Source organism: Apodemus sylvaticus, chromosome 20 (genome assembly GCF_947179515.1).
Source record: "Apodemus sylvaticus chromosome 20, mApoSyl1.1, whole genome shotgun sequence".
NCBI lineage: Eukaryota > Metazoa > Chordata > Mammalia > Rodentia > Muridae > Apodemus > Apodemus sylvaticus.
The window spans coordinates 62,318,582-62,341,725 of NC_067491.1; the positions used below are offsets into that span (position 1 = coordinate 62,318,582).

The window sequence follows — 23,144 nt, forward strand, 5'->3', positions numbered from 1 at the left end:
TGGATTAAGATCAAATTATTAACCCGACTTCTACCTTGAAATTAAGTTATGCATCTGAAGTAATAACTTCACCTTGGTAGTAGGTTACACAAGAATGTGACACAAATGTGACACAAAGGGTATGCAGGAGTAAACTGGCCAAGTATTGGTATGTAGACATGCATGTATGAAAGATAGAATTGTCTCAGAATCCTAAAAACCATAGGAGAGTAAAAAGTGAACTTAAGACCAATACTATTAAGTTTTGTGGAGCATGGTGCACCTTTAATTAAGTTCATCAGTTCTGGTATGGGTCTTTAATGTGTATTTATATTTTTCCAACAGTGATTTCCTTTGATGTGATATGTGGGCATTATCTTGAAGGGCTCTTGAATAAATTCTTACTTTGTAAACATTTTAGGCCATAAACACAGAGGCAGAAAGCAACACTGGGGTGTTTCAGTCTTGGAGAAATTATTGTGATTCCTAGTGGAAACGAAAGTATGTCCTTGATGCTGTAACCTGTTTGTCACTGAGTGAGGTGACTCATATGGATAGCCTGAAGGATAAAGTGCCATAGAATGCTCACAGGGTGAATGGAAGGATCCTTGCACATATCTCTGGCTGATTAGAGTGAAATATTCTGTCATCATGTCAACAACAACAGTGCAAACACACTCACACACACACAGGCACGCACATGCAAACACATATGAGCACTGAATATATATATATGTAACACCCCATAGGTTGTACCATTCCACGACTTAGATCTTGGCAGAAACATCTCTTAATATGCTCTTCTCTTGGCTTTTTATCTTCTGGTTTTTACAGATGCGAACACCCATCTGGATCATTGCAGCCCTTTTCGGCCTAACAGAATCAGAATACATGCTACACCATGATGGGTCTGTGGTCATTGGTGCATTTTTTCCTCTCTTAAGTGACACTGCTACAAGTTTAACAATAGATTCGAAAACATTACCATTGGGCACATCTAATGGTTTACGGTAAGTGATTTGTATCAACTCATTTCAAATTATTTGTCCTACTTTAAGTGTGGATTTGAACACTATTCCAAGAATTTCTCCTCATGAGGTTTCCTTCATATACTCCCTTCCAAGATCCTCTGTTTAATTTTCTTTTCTTGGTGACTCCTTATGTCCTCTCAAGTGAGAAGAGAAATATGTCATTAGAGTTTTGTGTTTCATATTTGGTCATTGCAGTTTGATCACCTTTCACCATGCTGTCTGTAATTCCTCAGACTGTGAGCACATATTATGCCAGTCCTGTACTACAAGGGATGTTGGCAGTAGCCTGACACAACACTTCAGAGAATCGGGGAGTTTCATTTGTGATTGTATTAGAGCAGGTAATACCTTTGAAATCTGTTACATTGTAATACCTCCTCAGGTTCTAGAGTGATCAGTGTTGCTGTGTCAGCTGACACAGATTTGAATGCAGTGATGGCAGAATTAGAAATTCATCTCTCTTCAGGGGAAATCATTTGAAATGTAAATAAATTATATCGAATTAAAAAATATTAAAAAAAAGAAATTTATCTCTCTTCACTTTTATTTTCGATCCTTAACATTTTGCAGAGTATTGAAAGCTAATATTTTTTAATTCATATGATTTCAGATTTTTATTCATTGCAACCTATTTAATTTATCAATTTCCACTATGCAATACTTGATTTCATGAATTTATTCATACAGTAATATTCTGAGATTATGTCACTGAAGGCCCTTTCCTAGACAGTCTAAAATCTGCAGGAACAGCAGATTTAGACAAAGTTTGCTTCAACTTCCTTGGTAATCTCAGACATAAATAGCAATGTACAATAATTTTTCAAGGAAATAAAGTGTATATTGCAGCATGCTGAAATTTCTATCAGGGTATATATAAACTAAAGAACTGAAATAGAGAAACAAAGTACACACTCAACTCTGAATTCAACCTGGGGAAGGAAAACTGTGCAATGAATGTCCTGCTTCTGGTTAGTTGCTGGAAAATTGCTGAATGTCTAAGTGGATTTAGTCTAAGTAGAAACATTGCTAACACTTTGCTTGCAAATTGGTATGGTGATAAATTGTTAGGTCAAGGCAGTGTAGAAGGGAAATGATTCAGAAATAAAACATCATTAGGTGAAGAAGACATTTTTCATATTTTGAAATAAATTTTAATATTAAAGATGATCAGAGTGATCCAAAAATTCACAACCAGCTGAAATATTTCATGTGGCTCTCTAAATGCCCCAGGTACATATCTTTTTTAACTTTGCAAGAACCATGGATGCACTTGATAAATCTTTTACACTGTTGTGCAGTTGCACCACATCAGGAACCACTTTGCACTATGCCCCATGTCTGTCCAGACAGTGTAGTGGGAGCAATCTCACTGCAAAAGCACATTTGCAGTAGAACAGCTCATCAAATGCTAACAAGTGGAAAATGACTTGTCAGATGATTTAACAAGATATGAAATAAGACAACAGAATTTGGGAAGTGATTTCTTTTTCCATGTATGATAAATATATTTATATATTAAAGTATAAATATATTAAATATATTTATATTCACCTTATTTAATGTAATTTAAAAATATCTAGTTTTCTACAAGAAAGGGTATCTGAATATAAAGTATTCATATAAAGTAAATATAGAGTAAGATCTATTAAATTTCAATCATGCTTCTGATTAAATCTTTTATAATAGAGTGATGCGGTGCACAGTCATTTTGAAAAAGGATCTTTCTGGTATTCTTCCTTTTCCGTTTCTATGTGCACAAGTGCAAGCGTCAGGATCACAATGAACACAATGATCATGTGCTTTAGAGTGGCTAGAATTATGAACCTTAACACTGGAGTTTCAATTTACGTGTGTGTAATTGAACTCATTTTCTGATTTTTTATTATTATCCATTTTGCAATAGTTTAGTGGAAGGTATTTTTTTAATCCAAAAAATATTTTGGAATCATAAACAGCAGGCAAGCATGAAAACCCCAAGCTGAAGTGTTTCCCAATAAAATGCAGTCTGCATGTTTGATCCATTTTATATACTGGTGTTTATAAAACTATAACTTTTTTCAGCAAAAATATTGCTAGTGATGCCTTCAGTTACAAGGATATTAGTGGATATCAAACAACCCAAAACATCCTAATCATTAAACTGTAGTATTTTTGGTGTAAGGTGATTTAAATTAACGAGATAACATGACAATAGTACTGTGAAAGTGAAAGTACATGGTAATAAACATGTTTTTGCTTTTTTTTGTTGTTGTTGTTGTTGTTGTTGTTGTTGTTGTTGTTGTTTGGAGACAGCGCTTCTCTGTATAGCCCTGGCTGTCCTGCACCTCACTCAGTAGACCAGGCTGGCGTCCAACTCAGAAATCTGCCTGCGTCTGCCTCCCAGAGTGCTGGGATTACGTGTGTGCAACCACCGCCTGTCAAAGAACAAGTTCTTTATCCACACATGACACTAATATTTGTTACATTGTGAATATTCTTGCATTGTCCCTTAAGCCCTATTTCTTACTCATGGTCTCAAAATCTGTACCTCAGAGCTAATCCACTTGTCAGTGAGAACATGCCATGTTCATCTTCCTGGGTCTGGATAAGCTTGCTCTGGATAAATTTTTCTAGTTCCAAATTCCATGATGCCCTATTAAAAAGTTGTGTACTATGGCAGTATGTAAACTTAACACATTTTTGTCTGTTCTTTGACTGAGGGATATCTAGATTGCTTCTGGTTTCTGGCTGTTATGCAGTAAGTTGCAAAGAACATGGTTGAGCAAATGACCTTGGGCTCAACAGTAGAATATTTTGATGTAAGCTCAGAAGAGTTATGGCTGGCTATTGAGTTGCTGATGGAAAAGGTCTCTGTAAAAGTTTGCCATGAATGGAGGAGCAAGCACACCCTTTCCTTGAGGTCCTCACCAGCGTCAACTGTCACTTTTGTTTCTGATCTTAGCCAAGCAGACATGTGTAAGATGAAATCACGGAATCATTTTGATTTACATTATTCTGTTGAATTTTGAACATTTATTTAAATGTTTCCCAGACACTTAAGATTTTTCTGTTGAAAATTCTGTTCAGATATGTATTGCATTTTAATTGAAATATTTGATTTGAAATATTTGTTTTCTAGTCTCTTAAGTACTCTAAATATTTTGGATAATAGCTATCTGCAAGAAGTGGAATTGGTGAAAATCTTTCTGCATTCTGAAGACTGCTGTTTTGAACAACTGGTCTTTCCTTGGCCTTACCAAACCATTTTTATTATCATTTTATTAGCTGCGATAATGTACAGTAACTGCATGATTGGTGTTCTGTTCAGAAAGTCTTTCCTCTTCAATGCATTCAATGGTTTGCCCTAATTTCTCTAGGATTATATTCAGTATTTCTGGTCTAATGTTAATATCTTTGATCTATTTGGAATTTAGGTTTGTGCAAAAAGCTAGATGTGCATCTATTTGCATTCTATAATCATTGGCATCTAGTGAGACCACAACAATTCGTGGAAAATACTTTCTTATTTACAATTGTACAATTTTTGGATTTTTATCTGAGATTAAGTGTCCATAGGTGTATGGATTCCAATTAGGGTTTTTCGTTTAATTCTATTAATAAACCTGTTTGTTTTAAGCTAAAACAATGATGGTTTTAGTACTATTGCTCTGTAGTACAGTTTGAAATCAGGGAAAGTAATACCTTGGGATTTTCTTTATTGTACATAATTGTTTCATCTATAGTGGCATTTTATTTCTACGTATGAAGATACATATTCTTTTAAGTTTTGAAAAGTATTCTGTTGTAATTTTGATAATGATTAAGTTGAAACAGGACATTTCTTTTGATTAGAAGGCCATTTTCATTATGTTGATCCTACTATTACATCAGCTCTTGAGATCTTTCTGTCTTCTGACATCTTCAATTTATTTTCAGTGACTGAACATTTATATTATACATTTTTTTAGGTTTACGATATATATATGCACATTTTCTTTTTTTTTTAATTCCAAAAAAAATTTTTGCATCCATTTTTTTTATTCGATATATTTTATTTACATTTCAAATGATTTCCCACTTTCTAGCCACCCCACTCCCCGAAAGTCCCGTAAGCCCCCTTCTCTTCCCCTGTCCTCCCACCCACCCCTTCCTACTTCCCCATTCTGGTTTTGCCAAACACTGTTTCACTGAGTCTTTCCAGAACCAGGGGCCACTCCTCCTTTCTTCTTGTACCTCATTTGATGTGTGGATTATGTTTTGGGTATTCCAGTTTTCTAGGTTAATAACCACTTATTAGTGAGTGCATACCATGATTCACCTTTTGAGTCTGGGTTACCTCACTTAGTATGATGTTCTCTAGCTCCATCCATTTGCCTAAGAATTTCATGAATTCATTGTTTCTAATGGCTGAATAGTACTCCATTGTGTAGATATACCACATTTTTTGCATCCACTCTTCTGTTGAGGGATACCTGGGTTCTTTCCAGCATCTGGCAATTATAAATAGGGCTGCTATGAACATAGTAGAGCATGTATCCTTATTACATGGTGGGGAGTCCTCTGGGTATATGCCCAGGAGTGGTATAGCAGGATCTTCTGGAAGTGAGGTGCCCAGTTTTCGGAGGAACCGCCAGACTGATTTCCAGAGTGATTGTACCAATTTGCAACCCCACCAGCAGTGGAGGAGTGTTCCTCTTTCTCCACACCCTCTCCAACACATGCTGTCTCCTGAATTTTTAATCTTAGCCATTCTGACTGGTGTAAGATGAAATCTTAGCGTTGTTTTGATTTGCATTTCCCTAATGACTAATGAAGTTGAGCATTTTTTAAGATGCTTCTCCGCCATCCGAAGTTCTTCAGGTGAGAATTCTTTGTTTAACTCTGTACCCCATTTTTAATAGGGTTGTTCGGTTTTCTAGAGTCTAACTTCTTGAGTTCTTTATATATATTGGATATTACCCTCTATCTGATGTAGGATTGGTGAAGATCTTTTCCCAATTTGTTGGTTGCCAATTTGTCCTCTTGATGGTGTCCTTTGCCTTACAGAAACTTTGTAATTTTATGAGGTCCCATTTGTCAATTCTGGCTCTTAGAGCATACGCTATTGGTGTTCTGTTCAGAAACTTTCTCCCTGTACCGATGTCCTCAAGGGTCTTCCCCAGTTTCTTTTCTATTAGCTTCAGAATGTCTGGCTTTATGTGGAGGTCCTTGATCCATTTGGATTTGAGCTTAGTACAAGGAGACAAGGATGGATCAATTCGCATTCTTCTGCATGCTGACCTCCAGTTGAACCAGCACCATTTGTTGAAAAGGCTATCTTTTTTCCATTGGATGTTTTCAGCCTCTTTGTCGAGGATCAAGTGGCCATAGGTGTGTGGGTTCATTTCTGGATCTTCAATCCTATTCCATTGATCCTCCTGCCTGTCACTGTACCAATACCATGCAGTTTTTAACACTATTGCTCTGTAGTATTGCTTGAGGTCAGGGATACTGATTCCCCCAGATTTTCTTTTGTTACTGAGAATAGCTTTAGCTATCCTGGGTTTTTTGTTGTTCCAGATGAATTTGAAAATTGCTCTTTCTAACTCTGTGAAGAATTGAGTTGGGATTTTGATGGGTATTGCATTGAATCTGTATAGTGCTTTAGGCAAAATGGCCATTTTAACTATATTAATTCTACCCATCCATGAGCATGGGAGGTTTTCCCATTTTTTGAGGTCTTCTTCCATTTCCTTCTTCAGAGTCTTGAAGTTCTTGTCATACAGATCTTTCACATGTTTGGTAAGAGTCACCCCAAGATACTTTATACTGTCTGTGGCTATTGTGAAGGGGGTCATTTCCCTAATTTCTTTCTCAGCCTGCTTATCCTTTGAGTATAGGAAGGCCACTGATTTGCTTGAGTTGATTTCATAACCCACCACTTTGCTGAAGTTGTTTATCAGCTGTAGGAGCTCTCTAGTGGAGTTTTTTGGGTCACTTAGGTAAACTATCATGTCGTCTGCAAATAATGATAGTTTGACTTCTTCCTTTCCAATTTGTATCCCTTTGACCTCCTTATGTTGTCGAATTGCCCAAGCTAGTACCTCAAGTACAATATTGAAAAGATAAGGAGAAAGGGGGCAGCCTTGTGTGGTCCCTGATTTCAGTGGGATTGCTTCAAGTTTCTCTCCATTTAGTTTGATGCTGGCTACCGGTTTGCTGTATATTGCTTTTACTATGTTTAGGTATGGGCTTTGAATTCCTGTTCTCTGCAAGACTTTAAGCATGAAAGGATGCTGAATTTTGTCAAATGCTTTTTCAGCATCCAATGAAATGACCATGTGGTTTTTTTCTTTGAGTTTGTTTATGTAGTGGATTGTATTGATGGATTTCCGACTATACATGTTTTTAACTTGCTTGGTGTTTGGCACCACAATATTTTTATATAAATTGTGGCTGTTGTAAAGGGTGGTTCACTAGCAATTTCTTCCTTTGTCTCCTTATTGATTCCATGTAGGATGGTTATTGATAATATTTAGTTAGTTTAGTATATGCGACTTTGGACTCACTTATTTATATTATCATATCATCTGTGAATAGTGATATTTTGATAGCTTCCTTTTCAATTTGAATTCCCATAAACTCCTTTTCTGTTTTATTGTTCAATCTGCAACTTCAAGTACTATATTAAATAGTTCTGGAGATAGTGGACAGCTTTGTCTTGTTCCTGATGTTTGAAGAATTGCTTTCTTGGATTTAGGCTTGGTGTAAACTGGCTTTCTTAAGTGTATGTCCCTTATACCACAGATCAGTAGAAAACTATTTATCTTTTTTCTTTATTTGGTATATTTTTTATTTACATTTCAAATGATTTCCCCTTCCCTAGCCGCCCCACTCCCAAAAAGTCCCGTAAGCCCCCTTCTCTCCCTCTGTCCTCCCACCCACCCCTTCCCACTTCCCAGTTCTGGTTTTGCTGAATACTGCTTCATTGAGACTTTCCAGAACAAGGGGCCATTCTTCCTGGCTTCTTGTACCTCATTTGATGTGTAGATTATGTTTTGGGTAATCCAGGTTTCTAGGTTACTATCCACTTATTAGTGAGTGCATACCATGATTCATCTTTTGAGTCTGGGTTACCTCACTTAGTATGATGTTCTCTAGCTCCATCCATTTACCTAAGAATTTCATGAATTCATTGTTTCTAATGGCTGAATAGTACTCCATTGTGTAGATATACCACATTTTTTGCATTCACTCTTCTGTTGAGGGATACCTGGGTTCCTTCCAGCACCTGGCAATTATAAATAGGGCTGCTATGAACATAGTAGAGCATGTATCCTTAATACATGGTAGGGAATCCTCTGGGTATATGCCCAGGAGTGGTATAGCAGGATCTTCTGGAAGTGAGGTGCCCAGTTGTCGGAGGAACTGCCAGACTGATTTCCAGAGTGGTTGTACCAATTTGCAACCCCACCAGCAGTGGAGGAGTGTTCCACTTTCTCCACACCCTCTCCAACACCTGCTATCTCCGGAATTTTTAATCTTAGCCATTCTGACTGTGAAGGTGTAAGGTGAAATCTCAGGGCTGTTTTGATTTGCATTTCCCTAATGACCAATGAAGTTGAGCATTTTTTAAGATGTGTCTCAGCCACCGATGTTCTTCAGGTGAGAATTCTTTGTTTAAGTCTGTACCCCATTTTTTAATAGGGTTGTTTGGTTTTCTGGAGTCTAACTTCTTGAGTTCTTTATATATATTGGATATTAGCCCTCTATCTGATGTAGGATTGGTGAAGATCTTCTCCCAATTTGTTGGTTGCCGATTTGTCCTCTTGATGGTGTCCTTTGCCTTACAGAAACTTTGTAATTTTATGAGGTCCCATTTGTCAATTCTTGCTCTTAGAGCATACGCTATTGGTGTTCTGTTCAGAAACTTTCTCCCTGTACCGATGTCCTCAAGGGTCTTCCCCAGTTTCTTTTCTATTAACTTCATAGTGTCTGGCTTTATGTGGAGGTCCTTGATCCATTTGGATTTGAGCTTAGTACAAGGAGACAAGGATGGATCAATTTGCATTCTTCTGCATGCTGACCTCCAGTTGAACCAGCACCATTTGTTGAAAAGGCTATCTTTTGTCCATTGGATGTTCTCAGCCTCTTTGTCGAGGATCAAGTGGCCATAGGTGTGTGGGTTCATTTCTGGATCTTCAATCCTGTTCCATTGATCCTCCGGCCTGTCACTGTACCAATACCATGCAGTTTTTAACACTATTGCTCTGTAGTATTGCTTGAGGTCAGGGATACTGATTCCCCCAGAATTTCTTTTGTTGCTGAGAATAGTTTTAGCTATCCTGGGTTTTTTGTTATTCCAGATGAATTTGATAATTGCTCTTTCTAACTCTGTGAAGAACTGAGTTGGGATTTTGATGGATATTGCATTGAATCTCTATATTGCTTTTGGCAAAATGGCCATTTTAACTATATTGATTCTACTGATCCATGAGCATGGGAGCTTTTCCCATTTTTTGAGGTCTCCTTCCATTTCCTTCTTCAGAGTCTTGAAGTTCTTGTCATACAGATCTTTCACATGTTTGGTAAGAGTCACCCCAAGATACTTTATACTGTTTGTGGTTATTGTGAAGGGGTTCATTTCCCTAATTTCTTTCTCAGCCTGCTTATCCTTTGAGTATAGGAAGGCTACTGATTTGCTTGAGTTGATTTTATAGCCACTTTGCTGAAGTTGTTTTTCAGCTATAGGAGTTCTCTAGTGGAGTTTTTTAGGTCACTTAGGTAGACTATCATGTCATCTGCAAATAATGATAGTTTGACTTCTTACTTTGACTTCTTCCTTTCCAATTTGTTTAAACTTTGTTTTTTATATTGTCCAAGATTTTTCTGGATGTTTTGGGTCTGGAATGTTTTTAAATTTAACATTTTATTTGAAAGATGTATCTATTTTATCTATGCTGTCTTCTTTTTTCTTATACAAATACATTATTTATCATTTTTGTTTATATTTAAAATGAGAATTCCCTTCCCAGTTCCACTTCCACAAATCTCCCCATCACATTAGCCCTCACCCCCTACTCTTTACCTCTAAGAGGGTGCTCCTCCACCCACTCACCTCCTTCAGCCTCACCAGTCTAGCATCCCTTTACACAGAGAATCATGCCTCCTTCCCCTCCCTTGATGTCAGAGAAGGCCATCCTCTTCTCCATTTGTATCTGGAATCATGTCTTGGTTCATGTACAATCTTTGATTGCTTGTTTAGTCCCTGGGAGGCCTGGATGGTCCAGTTACTTGATGTTGCTCTTCATATGGGGTTGCAATCCCCTTCAGCTCCTACAGTTCTTCCCCTTCTCTTGTATTGGGGTCCCTGTGTTCAGTCCAGTAGTTGCCTGTTAGTGTCTCCATTAGTAATAATCAGTGACTGGCATAACCTCTCAGAGAACAGTCATACCAGGCTCCTTCCAGCAAGCCCTTGACATGGACAATATTGTGGGGGTTTGGTTCTACAGGTAGGATGAATTCCTAGTTGGGGTGGCCTCTAGATGGCTTTTCCTTCAGTCTCTCTTCCATTTTTGTCACTCTCTTTCCTTTGGACAGGAATATTTCTGGATTTAAAGTTCCGAATTACATGGGTGGCATCATGATTCAACTGGGAGTCATGACGATCTACTGGAGGTTGTCTGTACAGGTTTTGTATCTCTTTCTTGGATATTACTACTAAAGCCATCCCCATTGCATCCTGGGAGCCTCTCACTTTCCTGGATTCTGGGACTGTCTTCTGGCTGCCCTCATTTCCCCATCTCCACTGCTACTTGTTTCTGTTTTATTTTCTGTCTTCTCTCCTGTCTCTTCCATTACCTGTTCATGCCCCTCCTTTTTGCCCTCCTGCTCCTCTATCCCTCTCAGGTTGCTCCTGTTCTCTAACTCTGTTGGTGTGCTTTATAGTTCTTTAATTATGTTTAGGTATGGAATTGAATTCCGGATCTCTCCTATACTTTTAGCATGAGGGGGTGTTTTATTTTTCAAAAGTTTTTCAGGATCCAATGAGAAGATCATGTGGGTTTTTGTTTGTTTGACATTGTTTATATAATGGATTAAGTTGATGGATTTCCATATATTGAACCATCTCTGCAACCCTGAGATGAAGCACAATTGATCATGGTGAATAATCATTTTGATGTGTTCTTGGATTCATTTTGCTAGAATTCTATTGAATGTTTTTACAGCAATATCCATAAGGGAAATTGTTAACTGTTCTGAAGTTCTCTTTCTTTGTTGGGTCTTTGTGTGGTTTAGCGTAAATGAGGCTTTACAAAGCATAAATGAGGCTTTGTAAAATGTATTGGGTAGTGTTCCTTCTGTTTTTATTTTGTGAAAGAGTTTGGGATTATTGGTATTTGGACGTCTCTAATTCTGATAGAAATCTACCCTCAAATCTTCTAGCCCTGTGCATTTTTTTGGTTGGCAAAGTTTTAATGGCTGCATCTCTTTCTTTCTTTCTTTTTTTATTGAGTATCTTCTTCATTTACATTACCAATGGTAACCTTTCCCAATATACCCCCTCCCAAAAGCGCCCCCCAAAGATTCCCTACCCCTCCTCCCACCCCCTGCCTCCATGTATATGCCCCTCTACCCAACACAGTCCCACCTCCCCCCCACATTCCCCCTGTTCGTTTCCCTTTGTTGGGGCCTCTATTGAGCCTTTACATGACCAAAGACCACTCCTCTCACTGATGCCTAACAAGGCCGTCCTCTGACACATTTTTGACTGGAAGCATGTGTACCCCTTTGTTGATAGTTCAGTCCCTGGGAGTCTTGGGGTGTCTGGGTGTCCGAAGTCATTGTTCTTCCCATGGGGCTATATGCCCCTTCAGTCCTCCGGACCTCCCTCCATATCGTCCGTTGGGGACCCCAAGCCCAGTCCAATAGTTGGTTGCTCGCTTCTGCCTCTGTATTTGTAAGGCTCTGGCAGGGCCCCTCTGGAGACAGCCATGGCATGCTCCTTTTGGTACACGCTTCTTGTCATAGTATCAGTGTTTGGTGACTGTTTATAGGATGAATCTCCATGTAGGGCAGTCACTGGGTGGCCTTTACTTCAGACTCTGCTCCACACATTGCCTCCCTTATTGCTCCTGTGAGTATTATGGATACAGAAACTGTGGTATATATACCCAATAGAATACTATTCAGCTATTAAAAACAATGAATTCATGAAATTCTTAGGCAAATGGATGAAAATGGAAAGTGTCATCCTGAGTGAGGTAACCAATCACAAATGAATGCACATGGTATGCACTCACTAATAAGCAGATGCTAGTCCAAAAGCTCAAAATAAACAATTTACAATTCACCCAGAACAGGAAGCTCACGAAGAAGGAGGAATTAAGTGAGGGTGCTATGGTTCCTCTGAGAAAGGGACTTCCAGTTTTGTTGAGTATAGGCTATGGTATTAGGACCTGATAATTTCTTTAAATTCCTCCATCTCTGTTGCTATGTCTCCCTTTTCATTTAGGACATTGTTAATTTGGATACTGTCTCTGTGGGTCTAATTAGTTTGGCTAAGTATTTCCACTATCTTGTTGATAAAGAAACAGCAACTGCTTTTGCTGATTCTTTATATAGTTCTTTTTGTTTCTACTTGGTTGATTTCATCCTCAAGTTTGATTATTTCCAGCTGTCTACTCCTCTTTGGTGTATTTGCTTATTTCTGTAAGAGAGCTTTCAGGTGTGCTGTTAAACTGCTAGTGTATGCTCCCTCCAGTTACTTTTTGGAGGTACTCAGAGCTATGAGCATTCCTCTTAGCACAGCTTTCACTGTGCCCCATAAGTTTGGGTATGATGTGTCTTTCATTTTCATTGAATTCTAGAAGTCTTTCATTTCCTTCTTTATTTCTTCCCTGACCAAGTTACCATTGAGGAGATAGATGTTCAACTTCTATGTGTACATGGTCTTCCTGTTTTTGTATTTATCGAAGATCAGCCTCATTCTGTGGTGGTCTGATAGAATACATGGGATTAACTCAAAATCTTGGATCTGTTAATGTTGATTTTGTGTCCAAATTATATGATAGATTTTTGAGAAGGTACCAAGGTGAGAAGAAGGTTTATTATTTTGCTTTAGAGTTAAATCATCTGTAGTTAAAAGTTAAATCCATTTGTTTCATAACTTCTGTTAGTTTCACTGTGTCTCTCTCTTTAGTTTCTGTATCCATGATCTGACCATTGGTTAGTTTGAAGTATTAAAGTACCCCACTATTATTGTGAGGTTCACTGTGTGCGTTGAGCTTTAATAAAATTTCTATTATGATTGTGGGTACCCTTGCATTTGTAGCACAGATGTTCAGAATTGAGAGCTCTCCTTGACAGATTTTTCATCTGATGAGTATGAAGTGTCCTTCCTTATCTTTTTTGAAAACTTTTGGTTGTAAGTAGATTTTATTCATATTGGAATCGCTACTCCAGCTTCTTTCCTGAGACCATTTGCTTTGAAAATTGTTTTCCAGCCCTTTACCCTGAGGTATTTTCTGTTTTTGTCTGTGAGGTACGCTTCCTGTATGCAGCAAAATGCTGTATCCTGTTCACATATCCAGTCTGTTAGTCTATATCTTTTTATTGGGGAATTGAGTCTATTGATATTAAGAGATGTTAGGAAATAGTGATTGTTGTTTCCTGTTATTTTTATTGTTAGAGATGAAATTATGTTCTTTTCTTTTGGGTATCTTCTTTGGGGTTCCTTGAAAGAAGATTACATTCTTCTGTTTCTAGGGTGTAGTTTCCCTCCTCCTGTTGGAATTTTCCATCTGTTACCCTTTTTAGGGCTGAATTTGTAGAAAGTTAGTAGCCTGGGCTGGCATTTGTCTTCTCTTAGGGTTTGTATGATATCTGCTGAGGATCTTCTAGCTCTCATAGTTTCTGTTGAGAAGTCTGGTGTAATCCTGATAGGTCTGCCTTTATATGTTACCTGACCTTTTAAACTTACTGCTTTTAATATTCTTTGTTTTGTGCATTTTGTGTTTTGACTATTATGTAATGGGAGGAACATATGTTCTGGTTCAGTCTGTTTGGAGTTCGGTAGGCTTCTTATATATTCATGGGCATCTCTTTCTTTAGGTTATGGAAGTTTTCTTCTATAATTTTATTGAAGGTATTTACTTGCCCTCTCTGTCGGGAATCTTTGTTCTATTCTATACCTATTATCCTTAGGTTTAGTCTTCTCATTGTGTCTTGGATTCCCAGGATGTTTTAAGTTAGGAACTTTTTTTGATTTAGTGGTTGCTTTGATTGTTGTGTCAATATTTTCTAAGGTGTCTTCTGTACCTTATAGGTTATAGGTATAATAGTTATGAGTTCCCAATATGAATTTTGTGATACTTCTATGCAGGACGGATATACGAAACTACCAACTTGTTTTGGCCATGTTATTTGCCATCAATGAAATCAACTTGAACCCTCATGTTTTACCAAACACGTCTCTGGGACTTCAGATATATAATCTCCCAGATATTGAAAGGAACATTATGAAGAGTGTATTCTATTGGCTCACAGGTTTGAGCATATTTATCCCTAATTACAATTGTAGAAAAAAGTGGAAATCAGCTGCTACACTTACTGGAATATCATGGAAATCATCTGAAATCATTGGGACATTGTTGGGTCGTTACAAATTTCCTCAGTTGAGTGCACATGATGTGAGTGGTGGGAAGCCAGCTTTCCTTTCTCAGAATTAGCTGCTTGCAAAATGAAAAGGAGAGATTTTGATTAATTGGCATTAAAGAGCAAATACAAAGACAAATATGGACACAGTCTGTTCTTCATTTCCTTTGATGTAGAGTAAGAAGGATGAACAGTACACAAGGCAATTTAAAACTTTGATACTTTTAATAATTTTTCTGGAAACCCTCAGGAGGTGAGATGTGACATTAAGAACTATTGAGCAGAGTATCAACTTTATAACTGAAATCGGGTTTTTAAGACTAAGACTATTTAAATGACATTTATTGTTCTCCTTTTTAAAATACTGATTTCCTTCCAGCTTACTGTTGGGCCTTTTGATAATGCAAAGGTTGACACAAATCAGTTTACATCTCTGTACCAGGTAGCCCCCAAAGACACGGCTCTGTTCTGTGGTATTGCCTCTTTGATGCTTCATTTCAGATGGACCTGGGTGGGACTGCTCATCACAGATGACCACAAAGGTTCTCAGTTTGCATCAGATTTTAGAATGGAGATGGAAAAGAACAAAGCCTGCATAGCTTTTGTGGAAACAGTATCATATGTGGGAGAATCAATATATCATTCGCTAATCTATGATCAGATGCGTACTCTAGAGTCATCAGCAGATGTGATTGTAATTTATGGACCCATTAATTTACTATTAACTGTAATAGTAAATATCCATAGAAAGTACACAATGAATAAAATCTGGGTTATGAGTAAAAAATGGATTAGCCCAAGTATTCGTCCATATACAGTGTTAAATTTATCGCATGGGGCTCTCATTTTTTCACCCCATCATGGGGAGATTGTTGGTTTCACAAAATTTATGCGGGAAGCCAATCCTGTTAAGTACCCAGAAGATACTTTTCTTCTTAACTTGTGGATGATTTTTTCAATTGCTCAAGATTGCATTCTGCACGTAAAATCATTGAAAACTGTGTGCCCAATGCCTCTTTGGGATTGTTGCCAAGGAGTCTTTTTGAAATGGTCATGACTGAAGAGAGTTACGATGTGTATGATGCTGTGTATGCAGTGGCCCACAGTCTCCATGAGAAGAATCTCAATCAAATACAAGTTCAACCACAGGCAAATATTGATAGGACTCTGTTATCCCCCTGGCAGGTAATGTGCCTTTCTTTGTATTGTAAATTCACCAACATGTCACAGATGCCTGAAAAGCTCTCAAACTAGTAATGCTATATTATTTTTCCATTCAATAACCTATAAGACATAGTGCATATTTCAGTGCTTAGATATCAATATAGTTCAATGTCTATGTATATGATGGGTGGCCTGTAGAAGATTCTGTTCAACAGACTAATTCTTCTTTTTGTAGAAATAGCAGAGATAGCTGGGCATGGTGGCACACGCCTGTAATCCCAGCACTTGGGAGGCAGAAGTAGGGAGATTTCTAAGTTCGAGGCCAGTTTGGTCTACAGAGTGAGTTCCAGGACAGCTAGGACTACACAGAGAAACCCTGTCTTGAAAAAGAACCATAACCCCCAAGCAAACAAAAAAGGAAATAGCAGATATATTTGTCTTGACAATTTCTCAGTAGAAAAACCAAGACTTTCATTAATGTGCCGATCCCTGAAGCATCTTCATGTCGTAGAGTTGGGAATACCCAGGGGATGCTCCACCATCTCAGAGAAGTTGATGGAGGTTGGGTGGTGAGATGGATTAGTCTAAAAAGAGGAACTGCAATCAGGATGGAACTGAATAATTACATTGAAAAGCATACAAAAACTATAAAAAAGGAAATGTAGATGCAAATTCTAGAGTAGATTTAGAAAGTAGAATGGGAATTGCCAAGAAAAGGTGATTAGAGGGTAAAGGCAATGAAAATGTTGTTTAGAGGACACCCCACTTTAGATAAATAAGAATAATTTGTTGTTTCACAGCATGACATATAGTTAGTTGTGATGGGTAGTCATAGTTGTCAATGTGACTGCATCTACAATCCAAATCCAAGTGCCAAGCTGGTGGTTATAATGGAGTTACCCTGTTAAGCTGTCTTGAGAGGTATGTGTCAGGCAACTTTGGGGCATTAGGTCATTGGATCTAGGGAAATTTTGTGTGACTTTTTATTCATAGGAACAATAAGCACTCTTTAAGTCAGTGAAGCATACTGGACAACTGTGTACCTCTGGGTTTCATAGAAGTCAACATACATGTAAGTCATGGCTACCAATTCATGTTAGGCTATGCTTTCTAGTTTGAAAACTGCCATTGTATTCTATGTTGCTAAGTTTATAAAACATTTGATTGTTTGAAATGCATGTTCTCATTCTTGCAAATAAACCAGAACAAAAAGAAAAAAGAAAAAAGGAAAAAAATCCAGGTTTTCAAGTTCATTTTACACAAAATATATACAAAATTCCTGTATGCCATTAGAATAAGTATGTGCTCTAAATCAGCCAACTCCTGATTATCCATCAAACTCAAATAACCTCGTCTTAAACATTGAGGCTGTAAAAATGTCAGGAAATATAAGGATATACCTAGTTTTTCAAAGAAGTTGAGATCCATTCACTCCATAGTCCTTGAACATTTGGCAGTACTTGGAATAGTAATAAGATAGTTTCTTTAAACCATGGCAAAGTAATAGGGTCTTTTGTAGCATTTTAGAGATTCTTGGAATTATATTTTATTCTATTAGATAATAGTGATAGAAATGAAGTAGCTTCAATCTTTTGAAAACGGATAAAAAGTTGTGACTTGTTTGCTGTATTATCTTTGATCATTTGGTTTTCTTGGCCTGGCATATTCTATGCAAACTGACATTTAAGAAAAAAATTATATTTATTTTCTCCTAAGCTTTCTTTTGTTGTGTTCAATCCCATAGATAATTAATTAAAACAGTGTTAACATCATATATTATTGTCAGGAAATATCTCCTTATTCATAATTAAATTATAAATCCATAACTTCAACTTCATCATAAGACTTCTCATATCTTTTAGCTTCACCCTTTTCTGAAGAATATTCAAGTCAAAAACTCTGTTGGTGACCCTGTGGTTCTGGACTGGAAAAGGAAGGCTGATCCAGAGTATGATATTAACAACGTTTGGAACTTTCCATCAGGTCTTTCACTATTGGTGAAAGTGGGTACATTTGTTCCTAGTGCTTCCAAGGATGAACAGTTGATGTTATCTGAATACATGATTAACTGGCCCATAAGATTTACAGAGGTGTGTTTCTAAGTAAATCTTATATGCTTCTTGATGTAGTAAATCTTGGTTGTTAATACTTACCCCATCAATACACTCATAACTATTATTATTAAGAGTTTTACTGATCGCTCATTCTTGTGGAAGTGTTTTAAACATTTTTAAATTATCTAATCATTTTGACCTTTAAAGAAAGGTTATCAATTACTACTTTCTGACATCATTGTAACAAAAGAGATATCAGGCTGTTTACATTAACTTCCAGAGTCCAAGGTAAAATTTTTTTCAAAATAACATAAATTGAACTTCCCTGAGAAGAGGAATCTTAGTATACATAGTATTTCTGAACTTCTTTCATCAAGGAAAACCTGTCGAGTATTATCATAAAACATGGTAGTGTGAGGGACCATTAATATGGGAGATATTTCCCTAATTTATTAAAAAAATGGGATTAGAAAAAAAATTAGTGAAAAAACACCCTTACCAATAATAACCACAAATAATGTAAACTATTTTGGTGTAACTCTAACAAAGGAAATCAAAGACATGTATGAAAACAAATTCAAGTCCTTGAAGAAATAAACTGAATAAGATGTCAGAAGATGGAAACCTCTTTCATCCTCATGGATGAATTTGATTAACCTAGTGAACATTGGAAATTTAGAGTGTTCCCTAAATTTTACAAATTTCATAAAGGAATTTACAGATACAGTGTAATTACTATGAAAATTCTCAGACAATTATTTACAGACCTTCAAAGAGCAATTCTCAATTTCATATGGAAAAACAAAAACCAAGGATAGCTAAATGAACCTGAACAATAAAAGAACTTCTGGAGAAATCACCATCCTTGCCCTCAAAATGTAATACTGAGCAATGGTATAAAACCTTTATGGTTTCCTATAAAATGAAAGTAGTTGATCGGTGGAATGAAATCAGTTCCCTGTAGTACATTTACGGAGACTTGATTTTTACAGAAGCCAAACCTTACAATGGAAAAAAGAAAGCATCTTCAACAAATGATGTCTCTCCCACTGAATATATGCTTGTAGAAGAATGCAAATAGAACAATATTTATCACTCTGAGGACACCCAAGACCAAGTGCTTCAAAAACCTCAACATAATACCAAGATACACAGAGTCTAATAGAAGAGAAAGTGGGAAATAGTTTTGAACCCATTGGCAGAGAAGACAATTTCCTGGACGGATCATGAAACCATTGATAACTGAACCTGAAACACTTCCATAAGGCAAAGGACATTATCAATAGGACAAAAATTGCAGCTGATAGACTGTGAAAAGATCTTCATTAACATTACATTCAGTAGAAGCCAAATATTCTAAATAATAAGTAATTCAAGAAATTAGATTCCTTAATTTGAAAAGCTAATAACAAAATTTTTAAAATGTGGTAAAGATCTAAATAGAGAATTCCCAAAGGGTAGCCTTGAATGTCTTAGAAGCAGTTAAAGAAATGTTCAACAACCCTAGTCATCAGGGAAATGCAAGTGAAAATGACCCTGAGAAATCATCTTACACCAATCAAAATGGCTAAGATAAAAAGAAAAGCTCAAGAGATAGCATATGGTAGTAAGGATATAGAGAAAGGGCAGCACTCCTCCGTTTCTGGTGAGATTGCAAACTTGTACAATCACACAGGAAAACAATGTGGCATTTTCTCAGAAAACTGTAAATAGTACTACGTGAAGACGTGTATATATACTGCTCCTGGGCATATAACCAAAACTGCTCTACCATATCAGAAAGACACTTGCTCTCCTATCTTTATAGTAACCTTGTTCATAATAGCCAGAAACTGGAAACAACCCAGATAGGCCTCAATGAAAAAATAGATTCAGAAAATGTGGTTCATTCACATAGTGGTCTACTATTCAGCTATTAAAACACTCGGCCATTATAAATTTTCAAGGAAAATGGATGGAACTAGAAAATATCCTCCCCAATGAGGTAACCCAGACCCAAAAGGCATGCACAGTATTTGCAAACTCTTGAGACAACATTAGTCATAAAGTATATATTAGCCCTGATTCAATCCACAGACCCAATGAAGCTAAACAAAGCAGGATACTGAAGCGAGGATATATGAATCTCTCTTAGAAGTGGTTTGAAACGGTCATAATGGGTAGAGTGAGGGAGGAACTGGGTGTGAGAGGGAAGGTGGTAGGGAATGGTGGTCTCAGTATCAGGTGTTGGGAGAGTTAGGAGAATGAAAGGCAGTCTGTAGCTGCCATCAGTATAGGGTTTGGGGGAGTCACAAGGAAGTGTCAGAGTCATCGCTTTAGGAAGGGTACCAGTAGAAAATTCGGGTGACCATAGCTGAGAAAAATAGCAGATGTGTGGAGATGTGTAACATGAAGAGGACAAACAACTCCTATAGCCATGCTGGTCCTGCCTTGGGGGGATAAGGACAACAACACAGACACAAAAATTTCGACCCCAAATCTGTCCTGTTTAAAAGAAATGCAAGGATGGAAGAGAGATTGATAGAATGGCCAACCAATAATTGGCCCAATTTGAGATCCATCCTGGGGCAATACTCAGTCCCTGAAACAGTTAATGATATTTTTATGCTTGCAGAAAAAGACCTAGCACAAGTGTCCTCTAAGATGCTTCACCCAGCAGCAGACAGACACAGATGAAGAGATCCACAGCCTAACACTGGACAGAGCTAAGGGTCTCTTATGGAAGGACTGAGGCCCAGAATAGTTTAGGAACTGCACAGGAAGACCAAGAGTCTAGTAACCTCAAACCTTGGGGGCTCTGACAAATAATCCACCAATCAAAGGCCATACATGAGATAGACATAGTCTCAACACCCTCAAAATATGTAGTAGATGTGCAGCTCAAACTCCATGTTGGTTCCAAATAGCTGAAGTGGGGGCTGTCCTTAAGCTATCTGTGGGACTCACTCCACAACTTAGCTGCCTTCCTTGGCCAGAGTGGGAGAGTATGAGGCTAATCCTGTAGAGACATGATGTGGCAGAGTGGCAATAAATCCAGGGGGCCCACACCCTCTCAGCAGAGTTGGGGAGGGGGAGGACTGTTAGGGTGTGGACCGGGAGGGGCAGCATCCTATATGGAAATTGAATAAAACAATTAGTGAAAAAATTACCTCACAATGACACATAAAATGGAGTGGTGTCAGGTGGTCCTTAGTTGTTTAAGAATCATGGGTAAGAAACCCATGATTAGCAGGATAGTAAACAGAAATACTGCACGTTCTCCATTTCTATTAATTTTCCAGTTTTCTGCTTTAACTCCTGTCCTTATTTCCATTGATGAGAAACATGTCTGTCCTCAGTTTGCTTTTGGTATGCTGTTTGAGCACAATAGAAACCACAACTAAGACAACTAGAAAGGCAGTCACAGTCAGTTTTCAGGTGGCCTTTGCTTTTAAGCCTTTGGCAGACACACAACAAACTGAGAGGATGTTCTTTTATTTTTAAGTCTCATCTTGGAAAAATGGTAACAAAACCAATGCGAGGAAAGTAGGATTCTCTTCAGAACATCACAGTTGGAGGGTGAAGTTCATCATGGCAGGGAATCAGGACAGCAGTGATTTGAGGAAACTGGGCAGATTCTGTCCACATTCAGGAGGAGGAAAGCGATGGCTGTTGCTGGCCAAACTTCATTTCCACTTTTCATTAAATAGCCAAGTGGGGTAAAACAGCAAGTTTGTACGTTTTTAAAAATAAATTTTAATTAATACACCTTCCATTATAAAATATGTACTTGGGCACTGATTAGGAGCTAAGCATTTTGTATCTTGTATTAAATATTTTTCAGATTCCTCGGTCTGTCTGCAGTGAGAGCTGCAGCCCTGGATTCAGGAAAGTTGTCCTGGAGGGAAGGCCTACCTGTTGCTTTGACTGCAGTCCCTGCCCAGACAATGAGATTTCCAATGAGACAGGTGAAGGACAAGTCTCTCAGAGGGTTTTACATCCTCTCTACGGTGCACTGACAAAACTAAGTAATGAAAAAAATTAGACAAGAGAACTATGTGGCAATTACATTACTTCAGAATCGCAACTAAATCTTTAAGTCTATGCTCTTTCTTTAACATTTTTTATTGTTTGTTTTATTTGTTTACATTTTAAATATTATCTCCCTTCTTGTTTTGCCCTCAGCAAACCCCCAATCCCATCCCTCCTGCTTCTATGATGATGCCACCCCCACCCACACAACACCTTCCTACTTCACAGCCCTAGCATTCTCCACCACAGGGTCATCCACCCTCCACAGGACTAAAGGGCTCCCCTCCACTGATGCCAGATAAGGTAATCTTCTTGTGCATATGCAGCTGTACCCATGGTTCTCTCCATGTGTTCTGGTTGGTTGATACTGTTCTTCCTATGGAGTTGCAACCCCTTCAGCTCCTGCAGGCCTTTGTCTAACTCCTCCATTGGGATTCTTGTTCTCAGTCCAGCGGTTGGCTGTGAGCATCCCCATCTGTATTTCTCAGGCTCTGTCAGTAGACACCTGTATCTGGCTCCTCTGAGCAAGCACTTTTATTGTTATTAGTTATATTCTTTATTTACATTTCAAATGTCGTCCCCATTCCTGATTTCCCCTTGAAAATCCCCTAACTCATCCCCCTCCCCCTGCTCACCATTCCACGGACTCTCACTTCCCTGTCTTGGGGTTCCCCTATACTGGGGCATCTAGCTTTCTCAGGACCAAGGGCCTCTCCTCCCTTTGATGTCCAACAAGGCCATCCTCTGCTTCATATATATCTGGAGCCATGCGTCCCTCCATGTGTACTCTATGGTTGATGGTTTAGTCCCTGGGAGCTCTGGGGGAGCTGGGTGGTTCATATTGTTGTTCTTTCTATGGTGCTGCAACCCCTTCAGCTCCTTGGGTCTCTTCTCTAGCTCGTCCATTTTGCTCAGTTCAATGGTTGGCTGAGAGCATCCACCTCTGTATTTGTCAATCACTGGCAGAGGCTCCCAGGTGACAGCTATATCAGGCTCCTATCAGCAAGCACTTGTTGGCATCCACAATAGTCTCCAGGTTTTTGTATATGAGATGGATCCCTAGTTGGAGCAGTCTCTGGTTTATCTCTCCCTCAGTCTCTGATCTACACTTTGACTTTGTATCTCCTCCTGTGGGTATTTAGTTCCCCCTACTAAGAAGGACTAGAGTATCCATAATTTGTTCTTCCTTCCTCTTGAGCTTCATTTAGTCTGTGAATTGTATCCTGCCCCTCTTCTCCCCTCATCCTCGGCTCTGTTAACCAATTTTCTCCCTCTAGCTCCCATTATTATT

General features: G+C 38.1%; 1 pseudogene; it reads left to right on the top strand.

Annotated features, from left to right (window-relative positions):
• Positions 1-774: 774 nt before the first annotated feature.
• Positions 775-23,144, top strand: part of LOC127670670 (vomeronasal type-2 receptor 116-like) — a 34,150-nt pseudogene continuing 11,780 nt past the window's right edge.